This window comes from Cygnus olor, chromosome 16 (assembly GCF_009769625.2).
Source record: "Cygnus olor isolate bCygOlo1 chromosome 16, bCygOlo1.pri.v2, whole genome shotgun sequence".
Taxonomy (NCBI): domain Eukaryota; kingdom Metazoa; phylum Chordata; class Aves; order Anseriformes; family Anatidae; genus Cygnus; species Cygnus olor.
Genome location: NC_049184.1, coordinates 12,276,126 through 12,301,570, shown reverse-complemented (window position 1 = coordinate 12,301,570; position 25,445 = coordinate 12,276,126). Strand labels below are relative to the sequence as shown.

At 41.8% G+C, this 25,445-nt stretch overlaps 1 protein-coding gene across 6 annotated transcripts in view; it reads right to left on the bottom strand.

Annotated features, from left to right (window-relative positions):
- CDH4 (cadherin 4) overlaps positions 1-25,445 on the bottom strand; it is a 657,011-nt gene that overhangs the window by 123,399 nt on the left and 508,167 nt on the right. The gene's annotated exons all lie outside the window — the stretch shown is intronic.

Genomic DNA, 25,445 nt, shown 5'->3' with positions numbered 1-25,445 from the left:
TGACTGTTTACATGTTGTGAATCCTATTCTCAAAACCAGACCCTGAGTTTTAGAAGCAGAGTTTGTGGCATACAAGGTACCCAATTCCATTATTAAAACTGATACCAAATCTACCAAAGCCAATGGGAGCCTTCGAGGTCTCGTTAAAAATTAAGCCTTCAGTATTTTATTTATATTTTGATGCTTGCTTCAGAGGAAAGATTGACTGCACACTGTGATGCATTTGTACATATTCATCCATCGCTGCACCCCCAAAGGCTAGCTTTCTGAATCTTAACCCAATTTAATCTCAATCCAAAATCTTAATCCAAAAGAGTATTTATCCTTCTTTTTTAATAAGGGATGGCTCACCTGCTCATCAGAATGAGAACGTATAGCTGCCAATGTACTTAAAAACACTGTTTCAGAAACTAAATAAAAACTTAAGCAACAGAAACTTGAATCCCATTCAAATCAGCCTGTCTCCTTTGAGACATACTGTTTGCCTAGCAAGACGACCAAAAAAAAAAAAAAAAAGGAAAACCTTTTCATTCTGCTCATTGTGCCTTAAAATATTGTTATCTTTAAGACATTTTCTTCACTTCTTGAGAAGAACCTTATCAGGGAGACACAGTATGTTATAAAGACTAAGTTGCCATGCACCCAAAACGTGTGTGTGAGTGGGTGCATATCCACTGGCAGAACTAAAATAGATTAAAAATACTTCCACTTGGCCAAACAAAACTGGAATAGGGGCTGGTAATTACATGTGCATTCCAAGTAGACTACACACGGTGGGGGTTTTAAAGCATTCATATAAATTATACCAATCAGCACAGAAAGAAGGAAAAAACAACACTGAGGACATCAAATATGACACTTCCCTATAATTGATACACACAAGTACTAAATCACGGCAAAATAGTACCTTAGAAAAAAGGGACTGAAATGTCATCCTAAGATTAGTTCCATCTACAGCTTTGCTGCCTCTCTAACTGCATATGATCATCTTAATGATGTATTTTCAGGAGACATGATAAATCACTGAGTTAAAAGACCCCATAGAATGTGAAGACGTGGAGATTTTCTGTAGAAAAAAATATGTATTGCAAATGAACTGGAGTTTTACATTTGGAGTATTACAGTTTTTCTTGTTTGTGTGTGTGTTCGTTTGGTTTTGGTGCCTGTGCGTGTCTGTGGTTAAACATTGAGGTTCAACAGCTTCTGGGATGTGATAAGAAAACTGGTTTGTTAAACCCCATGCAACCACCGCATGGGATAAATGACATGGGAAATGATGGTTCTGGAGTGCCTGACCTACATGCCAGGGAAGCCAGCATGACAATGTTTTGTTAGGAGATCTCCAGTCATGGTGCCTTGGGACAAGAGATTTAGAAAAAGAATTAGGATAATCTTTCCAGGCAGAAGATTTAAAGTCTGCTATAGTTATACTTGATCGATCCCCAAAAGATTGCCAAGAAGTGTGTATCTTAAAACCTCCTAATTAGCAGCAGTTTTAAGACACTGTTATAAAATACCTTCTGCTTAGCTTGTAAGGGAAACCATTTAGACTAGTAGTATAGAGAACAAAACAGTCATAAAATGTTATTTGTAGCTTCTATTATATTACCATTACACTATATTATCACCAGAATAGTTACATACCTAACATAAAACCATTTAATGAAACATTTGAACTTTCAGGAGACCTACCAGTAACCTGCTTATTTTCAGCAATGGGATGACATTTGTTGTTTGCTGCAATGCAAACAATAATAATTACATATAGAGACATTAATGAGGATAAAAACTAATATTCAATGCTGCCGTCAGCTCATGACCATGCACGTATATCTACAGAATTTGGGATTACTAATTTAGAAGGTGTTTTTATTATTTTTAATTTTTATTAAAAATGAAACTGATCCATGCTGTATGGGATGCTTTTTAAGTTTACATTAGAAACAGTAACAGACAAGTAGAAAGGCTGCTTGAGTGAACACATGCAGGAGACTCAATTCAGCAAACTGAAGAACTAAATGTTCTTTTCAATTCCTGTAAAAATGGAACAACCTTTAAAAAGTTTTCATGATCAATTTGCACTCTATGCATTACAGCTGTTTTAAAACACATATTTGTAATACGTTGCATCTAAATGCAAGTTGTGATGTCTGAATATTATTATTATTATTTTTTTTTAGCCTATAAAGATGGTTAATCTTGTCTGGCCAAATTGCATGACCTTCAGCTATTCCTTAAAGAGGAGCTAATGGAAGTTCATCCCAGTCAATTGAGATGTCAACATGAAAGGTTAAAATAAATAAAGATGTTCCCTAATTTTCTCATGCTTTTGCTCCCCCTTGCCATTATTTGCACTTTTCTCCTTACTGCTTGCTTGTCTGGATTTCATTAACAAGCCAAAGGCTTCTGCTTTTCAACTCTGCCATCAAAATGCAAGTTTTGCAGGATGTTTATAGTTTTTGGTATTCATGCTACATGAAATACCATTTACAACAATCAGATGTGAGAAAACATCCAGAAATAACATAGGTTGCCCCAAGAATTGATTTGTGTGGGGATGTGGAAAATGATTTATACTATTGTCTGTTTGTTTTCTTGCAATGGCTCACAGAAACAGCTTTCTTAAGACTTCTGTAAATGGAAAGAAATCGCAGGTTTAGGTAAACAGAATTATTCTTGATCATAATTCAATTACAATGCTCCATCTTTAACAAGCGAAAAGGGTGCAGACAGCAGGTCTGGCTTGACTTTCCATTTGAAAGCTCAGCTACTCTGATGTCTTTATGTCTCTTTTTTACATGTTTTCTCATGATAATTTAGGATTAGCAGCTCTGAGAATCAAACCCTAGAACAAAGTTTCTTGAGCTTAAATTTAATTCTGGCTTGATTCTCATCCAATGCCTTTGTACATTCACCAACTGTGCCAAAAAAACATCACTGAGTGATCTTTTAGGCCTTGCAGATTTTTTTTTTCTTGTTGAAAAACAGAAAAAGATTAGGAATTATGTGTCCTCAGCACATTTCAAAATATTTAACTAGATGTTTAATATTACAGGATTTATCCCTTTTCAGATCCACTAAAGCGGTTGTGTTTTAATACTGCATCAGTGAAATCACCTGGTATATGAGAGGGACTGGGTCAGCTCTTGGTCGCGAAGAACCAGTATGATTGACAAGCATTATTACAGCACACCAGTGACTTACAGGCGCACCAGTTTGGCTTTAGAGACCACCAGATTAGAAAAAGAAAAGAGAAAGCTCCTCAAACACTAAAGAGCAACGTGCAGACACATGAGATATTAGTCAACTCAAATATAACGACGTACCGATCACTGGACCATAGCCATGAAGTCTGGGCAAACCTCTCTGCGTCACCCAGCTCATCGGCATGTCCTGCCTCCCTCCTGCTCCGTGCCTATTTCCCGCTATCACTCCCAGGGGTGATATTAGCATTAGAAATGTCACTGTGGGCGACAGCTTATTCCACTTTCACAGTGAAATACTCCTTATAGACTGTCTGCGTGCAAATAATGAGGGTGCAGTAAATTCCCACTCTTACTGCACGCTCCCATTTGATCTCTGAAGCTTTTAGCTACAATATGGGAAATAAATAACTGGGAACAACCGTCCCCTCCCCTTTGAGCAACGACTGGCCTGTCATTGAGAAATGACAAGACACGGACCAAACTGCTCCCTCTGCAGCCTCTCTGGATGTTTAGCTGTATTAATGCCTCCGTACTCCCCCAAGAGCAATACCCGTGGCAGCATGAGGTGGAGATGGGTTATGACAAATGTGAGACACCTTGATCCGGGTGCAGCTGGAGATGGGAAGGAGATTCAACAAGCAGGAGCTGGGAGCCTATCTGGAGGAACCTATTTAAAGTTGGATCAAGGCTGACCCTGCCCCCAGTGGTCACGCACTTTAGCTCATAGCGTAGTGCAGAAGAACGTAAAAAAGCAGAGGCTGCTGGGTCTGCTAGCAGGAGACGTTGTTATGTATTAGGGGGAGGCCACAGGAGAGAAATGGTGGAATTCAGAGGAACACTAGCTTTCTATGAAGAGGATTAATGCAAGAAAGCCAGGGGTTTAAAATAGCCTAATTGACCCAAGCATAATGTAGTTCACAGTCACATGGTGAAAGTCAGGCAGTATTTGAATGCCTCCTCATCATTTAATATAACATTTCTGGTAATAGAATATTTAAATCCTATTTTATCAAAATCTCATCACTCAAATGTAGGAGTCTTTTCCATTGCTGGAACATACAGTGTTATAAATTCATGAAGGTTGTAATTATGAGCAGCTTCAACACTGTAAATGTGTTTGGCAAAGATATTATGCTCCTTCTAAGACTTGAACAACTCTAGCACACATTCAGAGTTACAGGGGTTTTGCTTTTCATGTGGCTTGCAAGCAGCAGACTGCTTCCTTGAACCCGAGATTCCCGTTCAGAGGGAAATGGCCTGTAGCAAGAGGCCACCCCAAAACCACCGCCACCACTTACCCAGCAAGCATGACAGAGGAACACTCCTCCTTCCTCATGAAACTGGAAAAGTAGTGTGTAAAAATCTTTAAATAAGAGATTTCAATTTCACATCTGAATAGTTAGGTATGATACCATTTCCCAGGATGCAAAAACTGATCATCCTTGGTGCAACTTATGCTTCCCCAGACCAGTGCTGCGAGGGGCTTGGCAGTGTCAGCACCAGCCCTGCAAACTCTTCTCCCTCTCAGGAGGCAATGCTTTGCCTCCCCCCCCCCCCCCTCTTTTTTTTTTTTTTGATAGGCTCCTCTCTACCCAGACCTAAACCCACAATGTCCCTCCGGAGAGAGCACTGAGCTGGCCACATGTTGAGGCAGGGCTTGAATCCGCGCCCACCATGGGGCTGCGAGGTCCCTCCCTGGCAGCCCTCCTTGGTGGCACCCGGAGCACACAGGATGCTTTGCTCAGAGATGGAAATCTGAGCACGGCCTGCGATGCTGCAAAAGGCAATGCTTGTTTCAGGTCCCCCAGCGACCGGGGTTGCTCACATGCTATAACCCACAGAAATAGCGAGTGCATGTAATGGCACATAGATTTCTTTCTGTAACACCTGGGCAATCTAAAAAAGATTCCATTTGGGCTTTGGGGCTGCTCTGGATTTACATTGTAAGAAAGGAGATGAAGCTCCTGTGACAGGGCTGGCCCTGAGCAGAAGGCTGCCATGTGAGGAAGCCGATTTGTGAGGCTGTGACAAAACCAATGCTGCTCCCTTTGGCCTCGTTTAGCTATTTCAATGCCCTGGAAAACCAGTCTGGCTGCTGCCACTGCTACCACCAAAGGAAAAAAAAAAAAAAATGAAAAGGGAAATGGCAGTGCCAAAGGCTGGGGTGACCATTTCCATGCACGTCTGTCTTTCCTGCAGAAACACCGCTCCGCTCAGCCCACCCAGGGCTCTCCGTTCCTGCTCCCAGCTCCATCCCCGCTCCATGGCGACAGCATCCAGCCACTTCAATTCACCTGCAGTGTTGGGAAGCCTTGATCTGGCTCCAGTTTAGCTGCAAAGTTTAGCTGCTTTGCAGCTTTGTGAACCTGAACCCTTTGAAGAAGTGGGGACCCATTTCTCCATGCTCCTGACTCATTCCCCATGACCCAGGCCAGGCGAGCCAGCCAGCGGGTTCTGGTTCTGCCACTGAGTGTTTCCTGGGGAGCATCACTTGGGAGCATCCTGGAGCTGCTCTCTGATGAATTCCAGTGCAAACAATAGATCTTCCCATTCCATCCAGCAGGTAAAGCTCTCACTCTGTGCATGCTGTTTTATGCTGTGCAGCTGGTATACACTATGGCACATCTTGATACCCAGCACTTTTTTTTTTTTAATAAATAAATAAAAGTACTCTCAAATCAAAATTAACTCGGTCCCATTGGCTGTACCGGTGCATACCACAAAATAGTATTTCAGTTCCTGCTCAGGCAACCAAACTCATCCACAAGCTAGACACTTAAAACAGCCCCTGTATTTGAGGGTACACAAGAACAAAAAATATACCTTTGCACACTAGCTGAGAAGTTAGTGCCTGCTCTTTAGCACTATGCAGCATGGTAAATTAGACACATCTTCATAACCTATTTATTTTATCAATTGTTCCCTCATGGTTATTAAGAACATAGTTTTTTATACAATCCTAATGGCAAATTCCAACAATTTTCTAATTCTACAACTGCTCTAAGACTACTGAAATCAGTGACAACTCTCACATGAACAAACCACAGCTGGACTGGGTCCTAAGCAGGTCCTTATTTTATAAGATCTGACTCACGGTTATCAGAAAGAACTATTTTTTATCTGAAAATGCTCATTGCTAAGTACACCAGGTATGGTGGGATTAGACTGATCATCCTACTAAAGTACCTAGTAAGCTTGATACGGTAAAAAAGTCAGAGGTGACCTCCCTTTCCATTCAGACCTTAACTTTTGCACACAAGTATCACGTATATAACTTTTCTATTGCTACAGTCGATGGTAAAAATCTGTCTTGAAACACAATGAAAAAATCACATTTAAGATCTGCAGAAGTAAAAGGCAGCACACATAAAAGCTACTGCACTAGTTTTTTTTTTTCTTCATGGTCATGACTTCTAGGTTGCTTTCCAGCAGGATACAGCCTTAAAAGCCTTTTGTTCACATTCTTTATTCTCTTCCTACTTGCAAACATTTAATATGAATGAAAGCCAACCAGCTACACAAAGAAGATAGCCAAAACGCTCAGATGCAAATAAAGGTTTGAGATAGATACTTTTTTAATAATCAAAGCCAGCTTCTAGAATTTCATACTTCAGAACTGAGAAGAAAAACCAAAACCTTTGGTATCTTAGCTATAGAAGGTGGGCAAGGGGACAAAGGCTGACAAGTAAATGTTGAATCATACAGAGCCCTTGGTTAATATTTATGTTCATGCTCTAGATAGTCTAACATAATTGATCAGATCTGCAGTTTTAAGGCAAAATTCTGAACATGCTTTCCACAATTTGTATCTTAGCTGAACGATGAGGTTTTGTTGAAATGAAAAATATTGCAGAGTTTGAGCATTTTGCTTGTAGAAAGACGTCCACAGTGCTGAACTCTGTGGTCACTTCTCATCAGAGACACAGAGAGCGGAAAATTCAATCTAACAACAACAACAAAATACCCAAACAACATGACCTTTTTGATTAAAAAAAGGAATGCTTTCACACAACTTAGCTTTCCCAACATAAAGACATCTGAACTGTTTTATTTTCATCCCATAATAAAACAGACAAATCCAGGAGCTTCAGAAGCTCTCCCTGTGGTGGATTTCAGGAACACAGGGGTGCGGTAGGGCAGTGTAAGGAACCTGGTCCTAGGCGTGGCTGATGCACGGCGTTAAGGGCATGAAGAAATGGTTGAGCATTCAAGAAGGGCTGTGCACACAGACCACAGCACATCCCTTGGTGATTTCTGAACCACTGATGCTGGGTGTGGGGTTCACAAAGGCACACTCCCAAAGATGGGTGGAAAATTGTGTAGCAGGATGAAAGGAGTGAGGAGAGACCAGGAAAGGTGGAGGAGGAGGTCTCAATTTAACCCTTTCTTTGTTGATCACTGCCTCCAGCCAGCCCTAAACGTAAGCAATACAAGTTTATTATACTACTAAAGCGACTCTTGGAAGGCTATTATACTGATAAACTTACCAGAACTAAATTCCAAAGGAAGAAGTGAAAGTTGTTATACTAACAAGACAAAAACCAACATAACCCACTGAGTTTTAGAAGCTGAAATCAATCGAAGTCTTTCTATTGACTTCAGTGAGAGCTGGATCAGGATTTAAAGAGATTACAGCTCTGAAGTTCATCTCTGTTGCAGTTCAGAATTTTTCTTTTTGTTTCACATCACATTAAAGATTCAGCATCTCTCTTCCTAATGCTCTGAAATATAGTGTGATCTATAAGAGAACAGAAAACAGAACTCAAGGGGAAAAAAACCCTCCTACACCTCATTAAGATCTAAAGTTTGTCCTTAATGTGCCTATGAACTCAAAATGAGTGTCTAAATGGAGACATTTTTTTCTGCTACAGGGTAAAGTGATTATAAATGTCTCTTTGTGCAAAAGCTTAGTGGTATTTTATGCAGCTGGCACTGCAGAGTTTGAAACAAATCCAAGAAAACAGATTGTATCTTTAAGGTTAGAAATCAAACTTTCCATTGCTAAAGTGCACATTTCCTGGTAACGGGCTAAGCTCTGACACCAGAAGCTATGCAAACGGGATCTCTGGTGCTATGTTAAGTGAAGTGTATTGCTGTCTTTATTCCCTATTGCCTTTTTATCTGTTCATTCCACTCCCAAACTATCATTAAATGGACATTTCAAAGTAATTTTTTGCATTTTTCTATTCTTTTTTGTATTTCTGACTTTTTTTTTTTCTAAATACCCATTTAGAAGTCTGCTATACATCATTTCCCTTAAGCTTTTTAGATTACGTTTTCCTATACACCAGCAAATACCATAGGTGCCTTTGTCAACCAGCAAAAGCAGTAAGCTTCCATTTACAGGTAGCAATACCCTATACTGTTAAACCTTAGCTACAGGGAACCTTGCACAAGAATAGAGAAAGCCCGCATCCACATACTGCCATTCTTCCCAGGCTTCGGCAGGCATTTCGATGCCGAGCACATATTTTGTGCACGTACCTTCTAGCTGGAGGACCACACACAAGCCCTTCCAGGGCTAGGGAGGAGGGACTGGTCTGCAAGGGATCCTGAACTGGAGCTCACTCGCTGCCCCTCAAGCAACTTGCTCTCATTGCTTGGTGATGTGCAGGTTAAAAACAGCCTCTCGAGGTTCATTTGACTCCCACACAATCCTGCAAGCCATGAGGGGGGCTGCTCTCTGTGTGATGAACTACTCAACGACTGGCAGCTGTGTTCTAATTCGAGCTCCTGACTAGTCCTAATGAATAACCTCATGTACAGCATGGGCAGCAGAGGAAGGATTGGCCTCCTATTCCAAGCTAGAGGCAGATGAGAAAAATCCTATTTTTGCCTACAATTGGTGTTTGATCTTCCACAAGCAGCTCTGCTTCTAATAAAACTCCACAGTCAATTGTGCTCAGTGGGGACACCATAGTGAAGAGCGAAGGCCATGGAAGGTGCAGGCTTGGAGAATGGCAAATGAGTCTGTGAACCAGCTGGATTTATGACCCGCAGTTTGATCCAAAGGGGTTTGTGGCCAGTAATTCCTGCCGGTACTGTATAGTAGTGGCTTTTAGCTAGCTCCGTGTTACTTCTGCAGATGAGGGGAATCTATTCTTTCCAAGACGTGTGACTGCTGCCGAGAAACTTTGCCTGAGCTGTCATCTCACCTCTAGAACTTGCTCGGGTGTATCCTACACGGGTACAAAGCACATCCTCTACGTAGGCACATATAACAGAGACACCACACTTTTCCAGCACATTACTATTAGTATTCCTTACATATTTGTAAGCGTGTGGGTTCAGATAACCTATCATATTAGTACACAACTCTGTGACTCCCACCAGCTTGGTGAGTACGGTCTGACCCAGCTGCACAGACTGGACACGCTTGAGGCATGAGCATCCTTGCAGGGTGCCGATCTCAGCACCTCCGCTCCCCTCACTTCAAACCAGCTCCATAAACTCCAGTTTCCCTGTGAATCACTACGGGAAAAACCAAGCAGCTTACATTTAAAGTTTACCCACTTGGCCTACAGCGTAGGAAAGATGAGTGCAAATATAGTGTATCTCCTTGTTGGCATAATTCAGAACCGCGATCTCTTGTCACTGATACCTGCTCAAACATGACCTTGACTCAGTCTCTGGCAGCCGGGTGCCGCTAATAGCTGATAGACAAACAGGCATATTTACTTTATGTTTACCTTTCCCTTTACCTCCGTCGCACCAGCTAATGCTGCAGAACCAGGCTCCCCGATTAGTTCTGCTGACTGCAGTAACCCTGTGGCCTTCGTTAAAGAAAAGCATTTCAAGAAACTGTATCCGTTCCATTTTCTATCATCAGTCCTTTGTGGAAGTTGGATTGAAAGCACCCCGGTGGTAAATCTACCTCTCCCAGAGGTAAAATGCAAAGAGCAGAGAGTGATGTTTGTCAGTGGAGAGAGGAAGCGATTAAAGGACAGAGAGGGAGAGAACAGAGGAAGAAATGTTGCCTTTAAGAAGAGATTCTGGGGATAAATATTGAAATTCTTCATTTTCAAAGCGGCGCCTTTATTTTGGTTTCTCCTTCAAGGAAATCAACAGCGCTAGTCCCAAAAGCAATAGCACGAATTAGCCTGTTATCATTTGGCAATCAGAGACAGTACCCTGCTTACTGATAGCGGGAATTTCACTGTTCCTACTAATACATTTCAAACATCTGGATCTTCCTGTCATATTTACTATTTGCATAAGCTGATACACTCCTTTAAAAAAAAAGGAAAAAAGGGAAAGCGTTCTGGGGGGTAGCAAAGATTAAAGGAAGACTGTCAGTCTGGCTCTGCCTAGTTTTTATTTTCACTCAAATGAGTGGAGTGCGTATAAATAATGCCTTTGATTGCTTCAAAGATGGGGCTGGTGTCACCATGGCATTTGAATCATGGCACTTTCTCTTTGTATTGCTTCTGTCAGTCAGGAACAATATAGAACTTTTTTGTTAAAGAAGCCTTTAATTTCACATAGTAATTACCTATTTGATCAGACAAAAGGTGCTGTGAATGAAAGTCATTTAGTTGTTTGATGTGACTGAGACTGAGTGTTACTACAGCTGCGAGACTGTCAGAGAAAACACTAGTGGCTGATTAGATAAGCAGTCCTGTGCAGGGGGAGGAAGGGTGAAAATGGAACGAGGGGCAAAATCAACTTCTACCTGTTCTCAATACGAGGAAAATGAGAAGTCCCTGAGAATATAATTAATGTAATTACCAGAAGACGCAACTCCCATATAGCTTCATTGAGGTCAACTTTCCAGCCACTGAGTTGAATGCCTCCCCTCTCCCCCCACTTCATCAGACAAGGCTGATTTACAAAGCAACTAATGATCTGGTGGAAACTTGCTGAACACCTGCTGCTGTGTCACACATGTATTCATGCAGCCTTAGAAATCATACTGCAACAACATGAAGAAGTATCATCTGCTTAAGCCAATCTACCACTATTCAGACATTTTTTCCTCTTTGAAATCAGAGATGTCTGTTTTGCCAAGAAGAGCCTTTTGGTACCTTCTTGCTTGCAGCAGTAATTCCAGGCTGTGCTGGTGATGATGTTGGTTTGTGGGGACTGAATCCAGCTGGTCTTCCCCAGATGGATTACGTCTAAAATGTGGAAATCCAGGATGCTGAGCTGGACTTTCAACTCACCTAGACCTAAGCCCTGAAAATCTCCCTCTCAGGTTTGGTTTTGGCTCTAGCATGGACCCAGCTGCAGACAGGAGAGGGACTTGGATCTGTGTGTTCATATCCAGTGCCCTACCCCAAAAGCATTTGTCTACCTCTGAGCATCCAGGCTGGGCTCATCTCTAATCTCTCTGAGCAATTATCAGGATTTTAGGGAGGGAAGGACCATCTTCTGGATGGGAAACTGATGAACTGGAACCCGCAGGATGAACTCACTCCCCTTTTATCTCTACTTCACGCAACAAAACCTCTACTCTGCAACGCAGCAGCAGCACCTTTCCCCGTTACATGCACAAGGGCACATAAAGCACAGAGCTGGCGGCTTCAGCTCCCCCAAAGCTTTTTTCCTCTCCCTCCCCATCCCCTGTGAGAGCAGCAAATGAAGGGGCTGCAATTTCCAGCAGTTCTCTATTGGTAAGTGTAAAACAGGAGCAGTTTGGGATGCAGACTGTCTCATCCGTGCTTGCTGTTGGCCTTTCTGCACTAGCTGGCTAGTGCCGAACATGTTTAAAACATTGACTGGAAATATTTTATTCTGTTGGATAACATATCAAACACCACAGGAACGAAACTTTCAAGGGCTTAGAAACTGTGCCTGCAGGTACTTGAGAGGTCTCGTGGACTCCTTCAGCAGCACAGCCAAAGAATCCCCAGGATGTGTTTTTTTTCCCGTGTCTTTTAAGTGACTCAACAGGAGTGACTCATGTAGCACGGAGGCCGAACGCCTTGATTTCTCTTTATACACGCTCTCAAACAAGGCAGAAGGTAGACATTCAAAAGGAAAGCCCTCAGCTAGCTGACCTCAATTTAATGCTTCTCGGTGCATCCCAAATGTGGAAGGCTACCGGTGTGATGCATGTAATGCTGGGGAAGGCTGGACCGCCAAGGAGGGGCCCCACAGCCTCAGCCAGCAGGTAGCACGAAGGAGGGCATGTCCTCAGCTCCACCCGCGTGGGGAAGGCTGAAAATGGGAACCTGTCCTGCCTCCAGCTGGCAGTGCTCAAAGCACTTATCGGTCACACACGATCCAAGGTGTCCTCACTGCCTTATCTGTTACCTCTCCTCGGGTGGCAGCTCTGCTGGACCAAGTGTCCTCCGCACCGGTGAGTCTCAGACTTTATGTTCACTCTCCCTAACATCAGCTGGGAATTGCTTTTGAGGAGCTGCAAGACCGTCTCCCGTGAAACACTCCAGAGCACAGAATCTCACAAAGGCAAAGCCAACACCATGGCAGAAACAGTTCTTTAAAAAAAAGCAAATGGACCCCTTATTTCTTTTTAAAGCTTGCTCTCAAAACCTAATTTCACAGCATGATCAGTTACTGCAGTGGAATTACTTGCCTTCTTATTTGAATAGCATAAAAATGAACATATTAACAAATCATACTCATAAAATTCACCGGACAACACAATGGAAAAAAATTACACTGCATGAAGAACTAGGTTACAGAAGTTACATCAGCATTTGAATCAGATGTAATATGCATCAACCCAGAGAGCCTGTATATAGAATTAAAGAAATCATTTAATTTTAAAGTAATATTTTATTCAATGCATCCCTCAGTGCATGTAACTGCTAAATGAAATGCACTGCATGCTCTACAAACACATCATCACCTTGTAAATGAAATACCCACGATATTAAAACCGATATAACATTTATTAAAGCCATTATGCAAAGAACAAGGTTGGATACTTGAACTGCTGAACGCAAGCACTAGTTCTGGCCTCTCAAATGTGCACGAACTAAGCAGCTTGTGCCTCTGAAACAATAAATGGAGAAGCCTTTCCTGAGGGTGAGAGTTCATTCCAGCTGGAAAGAAATCAACTTTTCCTTCCCCAGAACGAGTAACGAAATGTGCTGCAGCATCAGGCAGAGAACTGTGCAAGATCAGAGGTGCCACTGGCTCTGATGAGCAGCATTACTGCCCCAGCGTAGGGCACCAAGGTGGCTGGTTTGTTCCACATGAGGTCACTGTAAGAGCATGTTAAATCCTCCACAAAGCTGAGCTATCTGGTTTGATATTGTTTCTTCCCTCTAGACTAATAGTAAAGTTTAATAGTAACGTCTTTCAGGATCAGAATGTGACCTGTTTTCTCAGCAAGGCAGAGGCTGGAGTGCAGAGAGGATTTGGTCTCTCTGCCTTACAGATCTCCTGTGATGGCCAAGGGATATTATAATCCCCAGACTGAAAGAAAAGGAATTATTTACCTGAGAGCCCCAGAGTGGGTTGAGGAGAGGCTGCATGCAGGAGGGAACAGCGTGCTGAACCCCAGAAGGGCGATGCTGCCTTCTCAGGAGAGGGCACGTGGCTGAAGCATTTGTGTGTGTCTCTAGACATCTTTCTGCATCCCCGCAGAGCATTCTTGCTGGCTAGTCTCCATATATTTTCAAGACTTTGGGCAAGTTTTTCAATCCATGCACCTTTACCATCTTCCTTTTTCAAAATGAAGTGTTGTAGTACTAATTAATCTGTAGGGGATAGGTCTGACTGCTTTAAAAGCACAGCTCTATTGTGTATGTTTGAAGCATATTTTTTAAAGGAAAATCTCAGAATTTTACTTTATACTATCATTTCATTCTAGCCTATGACATTTTCAGCTTTGCACAAAGGATGTCTCTCTGCAGAATGCTAGCAGTTCAGCTGAGTTACACATTATAAAACCCTTCTATTTGCCTTCGAGCCTGTTCAAAATGAATTCTGGTTAGGATATGTGAATGTAAAATGCTCTTGTTTCCTAATGAAGCACTTTGAAATGCACTGTAGGAGAAGCTTGATTTTACCCTTCCATAGACACAAAGAGGAGTTCTTGCTTTTAAGTGTTCTATCCTGAAAGATGAATTCACATGAACCACATAGAGCTCAGGCTGCAAGAAAGGCAAATACAAACTCCCTTCCCCATTCCTTTCAATAAATCTCAGTCTAGAACAGAGAGAAACGAAGCATACATTCAGCAAAAAGGGATTAAGAGACAGACAAGGGGAAAATCCTTTTAAATACTAATATCCACTGAAATTAATCTCCAATCACATCACAAGTGAGGCAGGTCCTTGACAAACAAAAAAAAAAACCAACCCTCCCCCCCATCTAAGCATACTCCATGCTGCCAGCCCTACATCTTCCTCCAACCAAAGTCACACAAATCTATGCGTTTCTAGACAAAACTTATTAGCACAACCCTGGAGCAAGCTGTGATTTCAGTTCATAGGTATTATACGCCGTGCTCCACTTAGGAGGATGTCAGCACTCGGTTATCAGAAAGAGCTAAACAGATGCAAACCCCATCACGGTCACTTCTAAAAGCAAGGTAAACCTGACATCTCAGCATTTATTATAAACTGGTGAGGGACCTAATGAGACCGAACAGTTTGGAGAGACTTCACACTAGGATTTGCACTTGTTTATGTATGCGGCTGGCAGCAGCTGAAATGGAAAGGTGGATGTCCTGCAAGGAAGCCTGCTTGCTGTGCAGTTCACATCTGAAAACTACCCATGCCTGTGTTTGAACTGCCCTTCTGGCATGTTATCATACGCTGGATCAGCTGCACTACTCTGTCTGGGAGCTGCCAAATTCTTTTCTTCTTCTTCTTTTTTTTTTTTTTTTTTTTAATTAAATGAAAGCACGCATTGGTGCCAATCTCATACAGCTTCCTATCAACTTTGTACTACCCCACGTGGGACCCAGTCCTCCAGCACCTGCATGCTCTGCTTCGGTGAGGCAGGACAGCCTGGCGGGCAGCACCACGTACTCCCAACCATCCTTACTTGGAATCCAGTGACAGTTCTGTATTTTGCAGCAACACCAAGTGACTGAATTAAAACATTCGAGAACACAAGCTTGGATTTAAATACTCCATGGATAAAAGTAATAAATCTTTTGACTTTCAAATATCTGAGAATTGGGAAATTATGCTGGAGAAAACATGCCTGGACTGACTTTTTCAATAGCACCGCCGTCAACTGCTCACTTTCATGAGTCACACACATTGTCCTGAAATGCTGTAGACTTTCTGGTCAGATGTTTCTAACCGTGATCAAGAGAACACCATGACTTTTCACATGGTGACATGCTGATAAAAGCTCTCCCACGCTTAAGTCTGTAAACAGGTATAGCTGCTAATTAATGAATTAAAGAGGAGAAAGAAACCATTGGCAAGAGTGGAGCCTTGGCCCCAAAACTCCTCTGAGGAATGTTCAGTCAAGTGAACAAAGCCCTGTTAGCACCCACTGGCAGGTGCAGTCGAAGCAGCCACTGAAGAAAACCAATGTTTTCCCAGTATTCACATTTTTTCTCTCTGTCTCCCAGCTACTAGGAATTTTTAAAATCCTTTTGCTTTACTAGCACACAGCTGATATCATTACATATGCACAACAGCACCGCACATCAGGCATGAAAACAAGGAGTTAAAGGTCAAACAGCACCTCTCCAACGACAGCACGCATCCGAGCGGTGCTATCTTCTCTTAACCTCCTGCCATCCAAACACGGCAACATGTTCAAAACATAGCGAAGCCGTGAACGCGGCAAGCTGTTCAAATACGCCTTGGCTGCAGATAAATCTTAAGGAAATTAAAGAGTGCGTTTGGATTCAAGTAGAGCTTTCAGCGTTTCCATGCAGGAGGGAGCGGGACAAAGTTATGAGACGGTACGGAAATCATTTTGCGGTGGCAGGGAATACATGCTTCTTGCTTTGACGCAAGCAGTAAAGTGTTAAAAGTGAAGTATGAAAGCTGTAACCATGCTGGGCAGAACAAGGAAAAATTACTCTCTCGATCATACTGCAGGTTGCCTTGTTTTTATGCGATGACATTCCTGTTTAGTTTAGAGCTACTGTTTTGCATATGAAGATTTCAAAAGTGCTATTAAAGCTTTATCGTAAACATCAGAAGCAGCACTGTTAGTCCAGACCTGGACTTCTGAACATTTTTAAGTACTATGCTCTCACCAAGAAGAAAGTGGTTGCATTTTCACTATACGTAGTTCAGAAAGCTGAGGTTGAATGAATTCGAGAGTTACCAGTTAATATTTCAGGAGCACAACACAACTGTGTTCTAAAGAACAGATCTTGAGAAACTGGGCTTTACCTTTATCTGCAGAAAAGCAATGCAAAATGGAACAAAACCTGTGTAAAAAATAGAATCTTAATAATTTCAGCCAAAATACTGTCAGATTTTGAACACTCAGACCTTTGTTCATTATGAAAAATACATCAGTAACAATGATAATGTGAATGTGAAACACAAACTAAGTTTCAATTTGGTTTAATTTTATTTTTAAAACTAGATTTGATGAGTATTTCCTATAAGCTCTGCTTAAAAGTTACCACCATCAATACCTTAACAGCTCCAGAGCAAACACAAAACAGGTAAGGCAGTGGGGGATTACACTAGGTGATTTGGGAGATTTGGTTCAGTTCTTAAATACACCCTGGGTTTCCCTTCTGACTTTTTCCAAGTCATTTAGCCTCTCTCAGCATCGACAGCATTTGCGTCTGCAATTCAATTGTGAATTGCAGTCTGAAACCACGTACTACTAAATATCTGAGAACAAAAGTCAGGCAGCTAAAGCTATAGATTCACCCACAATTCAATTTGCAAGTGAGAACTGGAGCCATAGGAAGAGAGGCTGGACCTCAAACTTGTTAGAAAATTTACTGCTTAATTTCTGTCAATTCCTCATTTTACATTTTACCAGGTGTCAGCCATAATTCAGCTGCAATTGGTTTTGTGTACTTGTATTATGAATACGCTATGCACCGTTTACTACTCAAGAGCAGTAAGAGCTACTTGGATTTATACAACATTTTAGCATATCTAGTGCTTCAAAGAGCTTAAGAAAAGGAGATAACTCACCAGGACAGCAAGCCAACCTATCCATTACAAAATAAATAAATCAGTTTTAAGTTCAGACTTCAAAAGGGAAACAGGAGATGCCCCACGAAAATCTCTGTAGGTGGAGACTTCCACAGAGCAAGAGCTGAGCGGCTGCTGCTGCAGCATCCCTGGGTGACACATCATGGTCCTTGCCCAGCGTAGATTAATGAACAGCGGGAATGGAAATGCTAATAATTAAGAAAAGGTTAAAATGTTCACACTGTGTGAGAACGATGCATAAAAGGATACAACTGCTAAAAATCACTGCAGCAATGCAGATTTTTTTTTTTCTTTTCCAGAAACTCAATTCCAACTGGGAATATATTAAGACAAGAAGAAAGGAAACCTCAGAGGAGAAAACCAATGCAAAACAGCCAGTGAAAGCCAGTCAGCTCTGTGGCGTGGAGGCACTATGCACATGATAAACTAAAACTCTATTCTGAACCAAAAGCCATTTGAAAAACAAATTCAGGGAAACACCCAGACATGACAAACCCAGAAATTACTGCCTGAAAATTATTATTTTTCTTTAAAAATAGACACTTATCCACATGAACAGTTTGTGTTCAAAGCAGCATTTGTCCATTAAAACTCTCCTACTCCAGCTGTAATGCGGACTAAGAAACTTAGGGCCAAATTTTCAAGGCACGCATTTAGTACAACTGCTTATTCCATCATCCCATTAAACACTCAAGTGATCAGTTCTGCAATCTAACCAGTCACTTGTGTTTTCACTGACCACGTTTCCCTACCCATCCTATAGGTTTTGTGCAAAGCTTCACACACAAGATTCCACAAGAGCTTGCATGCCGAGATTTGAAAATTTGCTCTCAGCTTTTTTTTTTTTTTAAAACTCCCTCTCCCTCCAAAGAAAAAAAATAAAAAATGACTATATTAGTTGTCAACTGCATAGTGAGGAAACTAAACCTTGCAAAGAACAATTATTTTGAGGAATCTGTGAGGGCAGTAATACACAGGAGATTCCTCTTGCTTGTCTGGGTTAAGGGTGGCCCAACTCCATCATTTAACAGGGGTGCACTTGTCAAAGCCTTTGTTGCCAAGTTGGAGGAGCATCCGTCCTGCTGCCCACAGAACTGACCTTCTTCCTTCCTTCACAACTGACACAGAGATCAAGGTCTTGGTGAGTATGTGATAAATGCTCCTTTACACCCCAAGGGTCAGGAGACCTTTCTGTTGCTTCAGAGCAAGCACTTCAAAAGCAACAACAATAGCCCCGGGCTCATCTGCCTTTAGCGGTACCTGACCAGGGCTGACACACAACCTCGCGTCAAGGGTCTCTGCTCAGGACAGGCTGGAAGCCCTTGTTGTTTTTCTGTGTATGTCATGGTTTTGTTGTTATTGTCCATTTGAAAGGATATTTGAGAGCAGAAGATAAAATTACTCAATATCGATATCCCACAAGCTGTCAGGTCAAAGCCCTAGCTTTGATCTCTCTCCTGCAGCTGGAAGGTCTTGACCTGCTGAAAGAATGAAGTTGTGGATCCTCAGACAGCCCCTCCACCTGCCATGGATTCCTCCCAGCAGACCTGTAATGGCAGCCCAGTCCTGTCTCATCCCCTCTGGGCTCACTAGGGCTGGCACTAATACATCCCAAGGCAGAACCATGTCCTGACACGGTCCTCTTCATTCACCATGTCTTGCTACCAGCACTATCAGATTCATGGTTTACAGAAACAATTGCATCAAAACCATCCTGGTTTATAACACATATTCAGAAATTGCTTTTGTTATGCGTACAGAGTTCAATACTTGCTGACTGTTAAAACACTCGTACGGATCACTAACTGCAAATTATACCCGACTTTCCATCTTCTCCTAGGCCAGCCGCTAGTACCTGGGACCTTGGTAAGTCCATTAATTCATCTGAACCTCAATTTACCTATAGGTTGAATTGGTATACTTATTTGCTGTAGAGTCCTTCAGAATTGCTTTGTGAAAGGGTTATATATAATGGAAAGTGACCATGAATTGCAAATAGAAAACTAGGGTTCCATCTATTAACAGCTCCTCTTGCAGGTTTTACAGTTTCTCTGAAATCTCAACAACAAGATGCTACAGTTATGCAGAATATTGGCAAAGCCTCATCAATTGTGCACTATATAGGTACTTGCAAGTCCAATTTATGGCACTACCTAAACCACACGAGGAATGAATGTATAAACTGTACCATGCATGCATACTACATATGTCAAGAGAATTAATAAATACAAGATAGCTTACTTCAAAAATTCAGCAGTCACATTCACTTTCTGCTCCCCAAGAACTGCTTTTGCAACATGACGTAAGGGAAGAACTTCCTATCACTAGTCAAGAGTAGCATAAGGAATAGCGATGACCCTTCTTCAAATAAGCAAATCAGGATTTTATCTTGTCTTGACCATCATTTTCAAATACTTGTCTGAGATTACATGATTATCTCATAATTTTATTTTTACAGAGAGTTAACTTCCACTTTCATAGCAATTATTATTTGCAAATCCCTAGACTCGAACACAGAAACCAGCACACAAGGAGTTTTCTTCGAAGACAACATTAGCATTATAGCAAAGAACACCTAAAAGGAAAGCAGAATATGGATAGTTCCCACCTGTCCAAAGGATTCTGTTAGCAACTGGTTTCCTAATCACCACAAATTCATTCTCCCTTTGCTTGCTGCAATTATGCTATTGAAACCTGCAGGTCTTTTTTTTCCTTCTCCCCTTCTCTTACTCTGAACAGAATTCATTTTTAATGTCTACTGCAGAAGGCCAATATGATACAAAAACCCAAAACATTTCACTACTCATACACTCTTATTCATAATATCACATCAAATTGCTGAAGTAGTACCATATGGCGCTTGAGCACCAAGCCAGAACAAGTTGTTCAGCTTGTCATAATCTCAAAAGCTGCATGAAACTTAAATAATTTCTCTATGAAGTGGAAGATCTTTGGGTTTAATATAACTCATCAGAAATGGCTTCTGCATTTTCCTCCTATTATTTCCCATGTTTTCTCTGATTCGCATTCCATTTTCCAGTGCAAGCTATCAGTTTAAGTGGCTACAACTACAGGGCTGAAAGGCTCTAAAAGCATCCTGTCCATACTTTCTTCTTGATCATTCATCATCAATTTGAATGAATAAACAACTTTCTCAATCACATAGATATGTAATTATAAATTAAAAAAAAAAAAAAGAACTCAACCAGAATGGCTGAATGAAAAAGATTAATGAAATCTCCCACACTTTGATTCAATCCTTAAAGCAATATCCTCAGCTGCAAAATGTCCACACTTCCACCCGTGCTGTCCTGTAAGAAAATACAGCAACCTCTCAAGAATATTGTAACTGGGACATTTAACTGGTACTTAATTTCAAGGAACGATGACAATGGGAATTCTCAAGGTTTCATCATAGACTGCACTATATTTACATGCTCAATTCCCAAAGACATCACAAGTCCACTCAATTTTTATTACTATTATTTTTCAATATTTCTTACGCTGATGCGTGTAAAGAAAGATTTGGAATGAAGTACAAATGGAGACTGTAAGTGCAAGAACTAAAGACTTGGCTGACCTCACAGCTCTCAGGGACTATGACCAACTGGTTTTGAATGGCTGAGCAGCAGGATCGATGCTATCTGAGATGGAGAATGCACACAGGGAAATGTTCCCAGGACTGCACAACAGCAAAAATTGAAGTGTGAAGACAGAAGCAGATAAGACCACCAAATGGAGGAACAGGAGACAAGTGCACAGAGGGCACAAGGAATGTCAGAAGACATTGAAGAGGAAGGCAGGAATGTAGGCTACAGCATTGTTCTGGAGGGGAAGAAAGAGCATTGCAGAACAGCTCAGAGAGAAAGGTCATTTTAGCAGCTGCTTAACCAATTGAAGAATAAAAGGACAGCACCAAATCAAGCAGAATTTCCTCGTCTTTCTTAGAATATATGTTCAAGCCTGTTTCACAGATGGGATTGGGATAGGCAAGAACTGGTGCTGAGAACCATAAACTGGCACATGTATTCCAGAGACTGCTACTATACAGCCTTTTGCTTAAAAATAAAATATAATTGGGACATGTCTTCTGGAGCTAGCATACATTGGGAGTTCCCAGAAAAACATTTCTATAATGGTTACATACGTGATTGTTCTTTTTTTTTTTTTTTTTCCCTAGCTATATGGAGAAAAAGCTACTTGTCACCAGCCCAAAGGGAAAAGCATTTGGCTGCATGGGGGAAAGACAGGACTTGTTACATCTGTGGCTTCACAGAAGGAAAGGAATAGCTCTTTAAAAAAGCAAGGCATGCAGAGAATGTCTAGGCTAAATGAGTGAAAGGAATCAGTCCTCCACCCCGATGGAAAGATGTGAAAATTAACAAAACCCCTCAGTTGCTGCACACATGAGATTGGCTACCACCAGGCAGCAGCAGCCTGGTGTCCTGGCCACGAAGCCGGGACAGCAAAACCTGCTGGAACCAGGCTGAGACCAGAACCAAGCTGTGACCTGGTGTCCTCGGGACAGAGGAAATGGTGCTGGATGCTCAACCACCTGTGGGGATGCTGAGCACTTGCATCGCTCACTGCTTTGCACAGCTGTGCCAGGAAGTTTGGCCCCTCTTGCCCTCCCTGGCTTTAGATCTTTTTTTTTTTTTTTTCCCTTTTGCCAGGCCCAGGTAGGTTTGGACAGCTGATGAGCCACAGGGGGATCAACCCTGTCCACAGAGGTCTGCATCAGCCCGTGTTACTGGGAGGAACTGGGATGCTGGAATTGCTCCACAGATAGTCCAAGCTGCTATGCTTTTTCTTTCAAGGGCTTTTACCTTTAAAGATCTAAAACAGTATAAAAAGACAAGAACCACCATTGCTACCTTCTGTTTTTCTTTATCCTAAGGGTTTATCACCTGACAGAGCACAGTAGTGGAAAATGGTCCTGAGCGTCAGAGATCCACACATTAAAGGAATCTGGGCATAAGACAGGATTTGCTAATGCACCCAGCTATCCGATTCCCATCAGCCCATAAGGGAATCTAAATCAACGAGGATTGATTCTGTGCTTTGCCCGACGCTCCCCCGCAGACCGCCTGAGGTACAGATGTAGCTTCCATCATCGCAGCGCTCCTGACACAAAGAAACACAGGAACGTATTTGTCTTCCCATCCCCTGCAAGGTACAAGGTACTGCAGTGCTCGTGTGCCTGTCTGGGCAGAGCATGTGAGTGCTGCGATGGAGTCAGGCAGGCTGTGTCTCTGCTGTCTTTGCAGGCAGGGGCAAGCTCTGCCTCCGCTCGAGGCTGCTGGATGCTCGGTGAACGAGCCCTGCTCTGGGTGAGGGTTTTGGGGCAGCTATGGGAGAAGTAAGTACAATTTTGTGTGAAGAACTACGGGAAGGCTGCAGCAAAATGGGTCCGGAGAGTGGGTCCACCTACAGTCCCACTACGGGCAACCTTCTCCTACCTTCTCAACAGCCTGGCCCCGGTTCCTTCCATTTGTGCCTCTTAATAAATATATCATCTCCAAGACATATATATTTAAATCTGTACAGAGTGAAAAGCAGAAAGCAGAATAAAATATTTGATATGGACTGCTTTGACGTGCCTTGGTGCAGGGCTTCCATCAGCACAGCCCGAAGGCAGTATTCCGAGCACTGATAGAAATGCAGAGCCTGCCTTGCTTACAGCAGGTGTACCGTCTTCAAGAGCTCAGACAACACAACATTTTGCATTATTTTAAATGATGTGTTGAAAGCACCTTATCCCAGAGAAGAAAAAGGGAAATGAAAAAGCTGTTGTGTGTAATTAGCAGCTCCTTTTGATGAATCCTTTCCAACACTACCACCTTTGTGAGAGTACTTTGCTTCTTGAGGAACAGTTCTGATGCAGCCAATGTGGGCAGAACTTCAGAACAGGATTACCAGAGAAGATGAATTGTCAATTACAACATCCATTAACCCAGGCAGAAAACTCTCCCCAATCTGGATTAACTCCTTAAATGCCCGATGCACAATTATAGTAAAGACCGATGGAAAGGGAAACTCAGGCTTTCCTTACTTCAAGATCACACCACTCAGCAGTTATTCTGTTCTTTCAACAATATACACACTCAGTGCTCTGTACTTATGAATACCCTCTATCCAATTAATACCCCATTAAGCCGCACGCCTGCCGTGACTTTATCCTCAGACCACTGTATGGTAGCTTTTAACTCCATAATACCCTGGCATTATTACAATATTAGACTACAAGGGATTGATCCAAAGCTCACTGAGGTTAATGAGGGCTCATTAAATTTTGAATTAGACCCTAACTGCTCCGCAAATACAAAGTGAAGTGAAACAGTACGTGTCAGTTGCAATGACAGAGGGCATAGTAAACTTTAAGCTGTAATATTGAATGCTGATCATGACAAAAACAGGCAATAACGGGGAGTGCGTGCGGAAAGCAGCTAAGAGAATTATGATGATGTTACACCTCATATTAAGCAGCTTAGGTTTGCGCCTGTATAAATAGATATTGCCCGGTCTGACTCTGATATGATTTTGCCATCATATGCTCAGACATAGCATAATATTGACACTACAGCTTTCCTTTAGATTTTAGTCTTGAGTTTCACTTTGAGAGTATGATACTAGAGGCTTGAAATCAGTATGACTCCTTCCCTAATTACTGATTAATCAAGAGCTAAGGTTGCTTACATAAAGAGTCGTGGGGAGAAGGAGGAAGTCTCATTAGGAACAAGAGGTTAAAAAAAAAGAAAAGGAGGGGGACATTTTAACAACTGGATGGATACAGAAAGAAGAAAAGAGCTGATTTCCTAATAGCATGTTATACCTGAATGTTAAATTTTGTATTCATGTCTAATTAAAAAATTATAAGAAAACATTTTAATACTTGCAGATACTGTGGGTTATGGTTCAAAAGGAATAATAGAAAGTTTTTTTTTTGTCTTTTAATGACTTCAGAAATACATATATGTTGTGTCACTCTGTCCCTTAGGTGCTCAAAAGGCACAGCAGCTGTTTCATAAATTTTGAATTGCCTTTTCCTTTAGCATACAAAAATCTGTACCATAAACATAACGCTGTCTGAAAAATACTCAGTAAACCTAGACAGTTGTTGGAAATGTTTCCTCCAATATTTAAATTCTTCTCTTAACAGGAGTTTCCCTGCAAAAACAGATGCTAACGAATAGTGTTTTTGCCATCAAGCTGAATGCAAAAGCTTTGGTGCATTATTTTTTTTTTTTTTCACGGAGACAATAGAGGGTGCATTTCCCATCACTGAAAGAAAACTGCCACCTTGCTTCTCAATTGTTTGCTTTCAAATAATAAATAACAGCTATAATCTTCCGTTAAAGATTTATGTTCTGATGATGTCTGATGTTTCTACTCTAATTTCTTTTTGTTAGATGCAGCTGAATGCCATTTACTGGTAAGTAAATTGTGTCATCATTTCACTACAAACCACACCACTGAAAACATTAAGATGGCCAAACATTTATTTTTGCTTTCCAACTCTTTGAAATCCATTGAGAGAGCTGCGGAATAACCAGCAACACTTTTTAGTTAGGATCCTTAATCTTAATTTCTTTCCCCCTCTCTCCTAATATGCTTCCTTCCAGCGCTGTTACTTCTGAAATAACTCCAAATAGCTTACAGTGTGTGCAGAAACACTGCCTTTTAGCTGCCACAATTTCAACGGTGGCTTGGAAATACAGCAGATCGGCCATTTTCCCTGAATTCTTTGAGTGGGGCACACAGCGAGCCGCAGCTTTACCGCTTCCCATAACAGAGGGGTTGGAGGACCACGTGTGGCCAATTACTCCAACAGGGAAAGTACTGGCCCCATATCCAACCTTCTCACACTGTCACCCATGCCTTTCATTTCACAGACAGAAACAACAAGCCTGCCCAGTATTTCTTCTACCTTAAACCACCCCACTTTTTATGACAATAAAATTAGTTACTTTGCTTAAGTAAATGTTACAGCTCACGAAGCCTCGAAGCACAAATCAAGTAAGTCAACTGCAAAACAGCCTAGCAGGGCTGTAAAACCAAGTACAGGTGCAAACACCTCCTCAGGTCATTTAATATTTTGATTAAAATGAGCAGAGATCGCAAGTGAAAAAAGATGTCCGGAAGGTGAACTGTCCTTGTAATGTCTGCC